We start from the raw sequence: 7,777 nt of genomic DNA, 5'->3' as shown, positions 1-7,777 counted from the left end.
TTCCGAGGAGCATTGTATCAGATAGAGGAACCCAGTTTACCTCAAAGTTCTGGAATCAGTTACACGAAACTTTGGGTACCAGGCTAGAGTTCAGTACAGACTTTCATCCATAGACAGATGGATAGACCGAGAGAGTCAATCAGATTTTGGAGGATATGCAGAGAGCTTGTGCGCTAGATTATGGATCTAGTTGGGACGACAATTTGCCATATGCAGAGTTCTCTTACAAAAACAGTTATCAATCCAGTTTGAAAATGGCCCCTTTCAAAGCCTTGTACGGAAGGAGGTGCAGGACCCCGTTGTTGTGGGAAGAAGTTGGAGATCGCCAGTTTTTTGGACCAGATTTGATTAAAGAGTCTGAACGGAAAGTGAAGTTGATTCGCGATAGGCTCAAGGTAGCCCAGTCCAGGCAGAAGAGCTGTGCAGATTCTAAACGCAAGGAGACAATTTACGAAGCCGGCGACAGAGTTTATCTTCGTGTGTCCCCACTTCGAGGAGTTAAGCGCTTTGGAGTTAAGGGAAAATTAGCACCACGTTTTGTGGGACCATACAAAGTTTTGGAGTGTATGGGAGAAGTTGTCTACAAGTTGGAATTGCCCGAAGGATTCTCAGGAGTTCATGACGTGTTCCACGTTTCTCAGTTGAAGAAGTGCCACGCAGAGATGGCTGATATACCGCTGAGAGATACAGTGCCGCTGGAAGCGATTCAGTTGGATAGTGATTTGACCTATGAGGAAAAACCAGACAAGATTCTCAGGTATGCCAGCCGAGTCACCCGCAGCAAGGTTATCAAGTTTTGCAAAGTTTAGTGGAGCCACCACACCGAAGATGAAGCCACCTGGGAGCGAGAGGAAGATCTGCTGAAGGACCCACACTCACCTATTTTCTAGCCAACCCGAATCTCGAGGGCGAGATTCATCTTAAGGGGGGTAGGTTTGTAACATCCCAAATTTTCAATTTGGAATGTTATACACTAGATCATCATGGCGTATCATATTTTATTGCTTTTGGCTTGATCCTAGAAATTCTACGCAACTCGAGGACCCTCGGAGAGAGTTGGGGATTTCGTTATTTTCATATTTGAGTTTTCTCAAATTTTGAAAATAGGATCATTTGATTTTATTTATTTTATCTTCAATTATTTCAATTATAAAAATATGAGAGAGGGAATAAAATGACTTTCCCAAAATAAAGAAATATTGAGGATTTAATAAAAAAATCAAATAAGATCTTATTTCGGAGTTTTTGGCTATTTTATTGGATTTAGAAAAAATTGCACGTTTTTCAAAACTGCATTTTAGGCCAAGAAAATGTTCATCTCGTCCTAAATATTTTATTTAGAGGGCGAAAATTTGTTTTGGCATTTTTAGATTTTTATTTAATTTTCTAGGATTTTCTTTCTTTTCGGTGGAATTGTTTTAAAAAAACTCCCGCGCGCCGACTGGGCCAAAGGCCCAGGCGAGCCAGGCCGGCCCGCACCGCCGCCGCCTCCCGCACCGGATCAGGAGTCCCGATCGCCGCCATCGCCCAGTCCGGAAGGAGCACGCCTCCCGATCGCCCCCTCCCCCAAGCCAGGACGCCCCCCTCTATAAATGCCGCCCGTCGCCACCCTCCTCACCCCGCCACCCCGACCCGCGCCGCCGTCGTTCGCCACATCCGCCGCCCCGCCGCCAAGCCGCCGCCGCCCGGAGTCGCCGCCGCCGCCCCTAGTCGCCGCCACCGCCCCTAGTCGCCGCCGCCGACGTCCTTCGCCACTGCCGGAGCCCTGCCGCCCCATCGAACCCGCCGGACCCTGCCAGACTACGCCGGCGCCCGACGAGGTAGCCGCCGCCGCCGCCCCGGTTTTCTGAGAAAAACCGATCCGTTTTTTTAGAAAACCCTAATTTTATTTTTTTAGATCGGTTTATTTTATTTTCTCCTGGTTTATTTATTTAGCGAGCGTTCGCTCGGTCGTTCGTTTTAACGGACGAGTTCACTATTTAGTTTCAGTTAACGAACGTCCGTTCGTTAAACTTTTCGTCGGTTTTTCTTTTTTTCGGATTTTCCGCGATTTCCCAGTTCGCGATTTCTGATCCGATTTTCGTTTTGGTTTAACTTTTCGCTCGTTTACCGGAATCATGAGATTCAAGCACCTAGAGTTTCGTCTCGAAACCCTCTTTCCGTTTAACCCACTCAAACAAGTTTTTGCTGCTGTAAATTTTGAATTAGGTCCAGGTTAGTAAAGGAAGCTCTTTTCTTTCGCCGTTTGCTTTCCGTTGCTTTGTTTGTTTTGATTCTTTTTGCACACCGGAGTTCTTAAGTTGAACTTTCTGATTACTTCTCTTATTTGAGTTTTACCTGTGCATTAGATGAGTACTTATTATATGCTTGTTTGCCTGTTTGTTTGCGATAGAGTATCCGGAGTGCCTCGCTTGCTACTTCGAATCTCTAGGGTTCACGGATCATCAGCAAGGCAAGTAACACTTTGATCATACCTCTTTACTACCCAGTTTTATTGCACTAGATAAATCCTAAAACAATTCATGATTAGGATCTAATTACATTGTGGATTTTGGGAAGTAGATGAGGTTGTACCTATTACCTATTTTATTATCAAACCCTTGGGAGTTACTTCTACGTTTGCTTATTGCCATGCTATGCTAGTAGACGTGGATTGGGTGAGTGAATCCATGAGAGATGTGAGATTGTTATTCAATGGTTTATTTAAGGTGGAAACTTTAATACACATCTAGGTGGATTGAGGCACCTGGGTATTCCAGCGTTTGCTTATTTTCTTTGTGGACCCAGGCTCAAAGGGATCATGAGATTATTCATGCTAGAAACTTCGGTGTGCAGCCACAAGCTACTATGGGCTCTAGCATAGTTGATTAAGTTGCGTGAGCTCTTGAAGAGGTAGACTATCAGATGTAGTGGGTTGTAGGTTGGCACTGTCTACCCGGAGTAGAGAGTTAATGCTTCTGAAAGACTGTGTCTCGGTCATCCGTTTCTCAAACATCATGAAGTGTGAGAAATTCAACGGAGGAGATCGAGTCTTGTGGGGAAAAGTGTGCAAACCTCTGCAGAGTGTATAAACTAATCATGGTTAGCCGTGTCCCCAGTTATGGACGTTTTGAGTATATAGTACTTGGATTATCATGTGAATCTCATCATGTTACCTTAATTTTATTTGTTGGGTTTAATGATGATGCTTAAATGGGATTGAGAGGGTGTCTACACTATCAATGTTTAACAACCACCATGATAGTTAAATAAAATTTATTCCTTTGTTGTAGGGGAATATTGGCTTTATGCAAAACTGTAACCATAGAGCTTTCCACTAGCCATATATGCATGTAGTATAGCATATTTCTGTTCATTACTCTCTATGTGTTACATTGCCAGCATATTCCATGTGCTGACCCATTTTTGGGCTGCAACATTCATGTTGCAGACTTTTCAGACGACGAGTAAGGTGCCTCTTAGGTCGTGGTTCTATACTCAGTGATGTTGTTGGAGTTGATGGACTCACTTATCTTCCAAGCCTTCCGTTGTTATCATCATTAGATGGCCTTAAGCCATATTTATTGTAATAAGTTCTCCTTTGGAGACATTCAATGTAATAAGTGTGTGATTGCTACTCTGTTATAAATCCTTCAAGTATTGTGCGTGTCAGCATTACTAATCCAGGGATGACACTGAAGCACATAGATCAGACTGTTTGAGGTCTGGTCGCTACAATTGTGCCAATTAAAAAAATATAAAAAAAGTTCTGCTTTAGCCAAAACAGGAAGCATTACATTGAAAAAAAATAGCACATACAATAACATATGAACAAAAAATTTCCAAACCATCTGGTAATAACATAGAATTCAACCATATCACATGCGTTGTTTAAAAAAATTACTGCAACATAGTCAAACACACATAAATCTCACAACTAGCATCGTTTGCCACATTCAAACTACAACGCATAAATTCTGAACGTCAGAGAGTCATCTTCCCTACAGAACATAACCATAACCACATCTCCATCCTCAATTCCAGACTCTGCCACAAACTCCTTCCACCCAGTAGTTAGGTTGATGCAACCATCAAAGTCGATGTGGTAGGAAACTTCCATCAACTGATACCCGTTTTTGTCTGAAGTCTCAATCTCCAATATCCCAGAACTAGGAGCAACAATCATAATTATGGGTGACATTTTCTGCAAATGGGCATGGGAATAGAAAATAAAGTGAACACCTAACATAACTGAATATTTACACAGATGTAGGAACTATTGCATAACAAAGTGAAAAGAAATATCTGAACCAAAACAAAAATACCTAACTAACTAGTCATATGACCTAACTAAATGATAACCCACAAGTATAGGAGATCACAATAGTTTTCAAGGGTAGAGTATTCAACCCAAATTTATTGATTCGATGCAAGGGGAGCCAAAGAATAATATCAAGTATTACCAGCTGAGTTGTCAATTCAACCACACCTGAATGACTTAATATCTGTAGCAAAGTATTTAGTAGCAAAGTAGTATGGAAGTAACGGTAACGGTGGCAAAAGTAACAATAGCAGTTTTGTAGCAATCATAACACTGGCAACGGAGAAGTAACTAAGCAAAGATCAATATGTGAAAAGCTCGTAGGTAATGTATCAGTGATGGATAATTATGTCGGATGCGATTCCTCGTGCAACAGTTATAACATAGGGTGACACAGAACTAGCTCCAGTTCATTAATGGAATGTAGGCATGTATTCCGAATATAGTCATACGTGCTTATGGAAAAGAACTTGCATGACATCTTTTGTCCTACACTCCCGTGGCAGCGGGGTCCTATTGGAAACTAAGGGATATTAAGGCCTCCTTTTAATAGAGTATCAGGCCAAAGCATTAGCACTTAGTGAATACATGAAATCCTCAAACTACGGTCATCGCCGAGAGTGGTCCCGATTATTGTCACTTCGGGGTTGCTGGATCATAACACATAGTAGGTGACTATTGACTTGCAAGATAGGATCAAGACACATATATTCATGAAAACATAATAGGTTCAGATCTGAAATCATGGCACTCGGGCCCTAGTGACAAGCATTAAGCATGGCAAAGTCATAGCAACATCAATCTTAGAACATAGTGGATACTAGGGATCAAACCCTAACAAAACTAACTCGATTACATGGTAAATCTCATCCAACCCATCACTGTCCAGCAAGCCTGTGATGGGATTACTCATGCACGGTGGTGAGCATCATGAAATTGGTGATGGAGGATGGTTGATGATGACAATGGCGGCGTATTCCCCTCTCCATAGCCCCGAACGGACTCCAGATCAACCCTCCTAAGGAAGAACAGGGCTTGGTGGCGGCTCTGTATAGTTTTTCTCCCCGAACGTGAATATATGCAGTTGGCGTTGAGGTCGGTGGAGGTCCAGGGGGCCCACGAGGCACGGGGGCATGCCCTGCACCCTCGTGGACAGGGTGCGGGCCCCCTGACGTTGATTCTTTTGCCAATATTTTTTATTAATTCCAAAAGGTTGCTCCATGGATTTTCAGGTCATTTCGAGAACTTCTATTTCTGCACAATAATAACACCATGGCAGTTCTGCTGAAAATAACGTTAGTGCGGGTTAGTTCCATTCAAATCATGCAAGTTAGAGTCCAAAACAAGGGCAAAAGTCTTTGGAAAAGTAGATACGTTGGAGACGTATCAACTCCCCTAAGCTTAAACCTTTGCTTGTCCTTAAGCAATTCAGTTGACAAACTAAAAGTGATAAAGGAAAAAATTTACAAACTCTGTTTGATCTTATTGTTGCAAATATGTAAAGCCAGCATTCAAGTTTTTAGCAAAGATTATGAACTAACCATATTCACAATAACTTTTAGGTCTCATTTTACTCATATCAATGGCATAATCAACTAGCGAGCAATAATAATAAACCTCGGATGACAACACTTTCTTAAAACAATCATAATATGATATAACAAGATGGTATCTCGCTAGCCCTTTCTGAGACCGCAAAAGATAAATGCAGAGCACCCCTAAAGATCAAGGACTGACTAGACATTGTAATTCGTGGTAAAAGAGATCCAATAATACTCAATGTAAATTAATAGCAATGCATGCAAATGATAGCGGTGCTCTCCAACTGGTGCTTTTTAATAAGAGGATGATGACTCGACATAAAAGTAAATAGATAGGCCCTTCGCAAAGGGAAGCAGGGATTTGTAGAGGTGCTAGAGCTCGAGTTTTGAAATAGAGATAAATAATATTTTGAGTGGCATACTTTCATTGTCAACATAACAGCCAAGTGATCTCGATATCTTTCGGGCTACACACATTATAGGCGGTTCCCAAATAGAATGGCAAAGTTTATACTCCCCCACCACCAACAAACATCAATCCATGGCTTGTCCGAAACAACGGGTGACGTTCAACTAACAAAAATCCTGGGGGAGTTTTGTTTGCAATTATTTTGATTTGATTTGAGCATGGGACTGGGCATCCCGGTTACTGGCCATTTTCTCATGAATGATGAGTGGAGTCCACTCATCGTGAGAATAACCCACCTATCATGGAAGATATAGACAGCCCTAGTTGATATATGAGCTATTCGAGCATACTAAACAGAATTTCATTTGAAGGTTTAGAGTTTCGCACATACAAATTTACTTGGAACAGCAGGTAGATACCGCATATAGTAAGGTATGGTGGACTCATATGGCATAACTTTGAGGTTTATGGAAGTGGATGCACAAGCAGTATTCCCACTTAGTACAAGTGAAGGCTAGAAAGAGACTGGGAAGCGACCAACTAGAGAGCGACAACAGTCATGAACATGCATTAAGATTAATAAATAATGAGTGCAAGCATGAGTAGGATATAAATCACCATGAACATAAATATCGTGAAGGCTATGTTGATTTTGTTTCAACTACATGCGTGAACATGTGCCAAGTCAAGCCACTCGAATCGTTCAAAGGAGGATACCACCCTATCATACCACATCACAACCGTTTAAATAACATGTTGGCACGCAAGGTAAACCATTATAAACTCCTAGCTAATTAAGCATGGCATGAGCAACTATAATCTCTAATTGTCATTGCAAACATGTTTCATCCATAATATGCTGAATTAGGAACGATGGACTAATCATATTTACAAAAACAAGATAGGTCGAGTTCATACCAGCTTCTCTCATCTCAATCAGTCCATCATATATCGTCATCATTGCCTTTCACTCGCACGACCGAACGGTGTGGATAATAATAATAGTGCATGTGCATTGGACTAAGCTGGAATCTGCAAGCATTTAATAAAGAAGGAGAAGACAAGGTAATATGGGCTCTTGATAAGATCAACAATAATGCATATGAGAGCACTCAACATTTTCATCGTGGTCTTCTCCTCTCGACCCCCAAAGGAAAGAAAAGAAATAAAACTATTTACACAAGAAAGCTCCCAACAAGCTAAAGAAGAACGAGAAATCTTTTTGGGTTTTCTTTTAATTACTACTACAAGCATGGAAAGTAAACTAGCTAAAGGCTACAACTAATTTTTGGTTTTTCTTAAGTTTTTTCAAATACACAAGAAGAAAGCAAGAAAAGAAAATAAACTAGCATGGATAGTACAATGAAAAAGTATGAGCAACGACAACTAGCATGAGTGTGTGAGCATGAATGTAATGTAGGTGAGAAATATGTACTCCCCCAAGCTTAGGCTTTTACCCTAAGTTGGTCTATGGCCACTGGTCGAAGCTACTCTCTCTGGTGTACTGAGGAGGATCCTCCGGGCGCC

The sequence above is a fragment of the Triticum aestivum genome, chromosome 5B (genome assembly GCF_018294505.1).
Source record: "Triticum aestivum cultivar Chinese Spring chromosome 5B, IWGSC CS RefSeq v2.1, whole genome shotgun sequence".
Classification (NCBI taxonomy): Eukaryota; Viridiplantae; Streptophyta; class Magnoliopsida; order Poales; family Poaceae; genus Triticum; species Triticum aestivum.
This window is presented reverse-complemented; position numbering follows the sequence as displayed.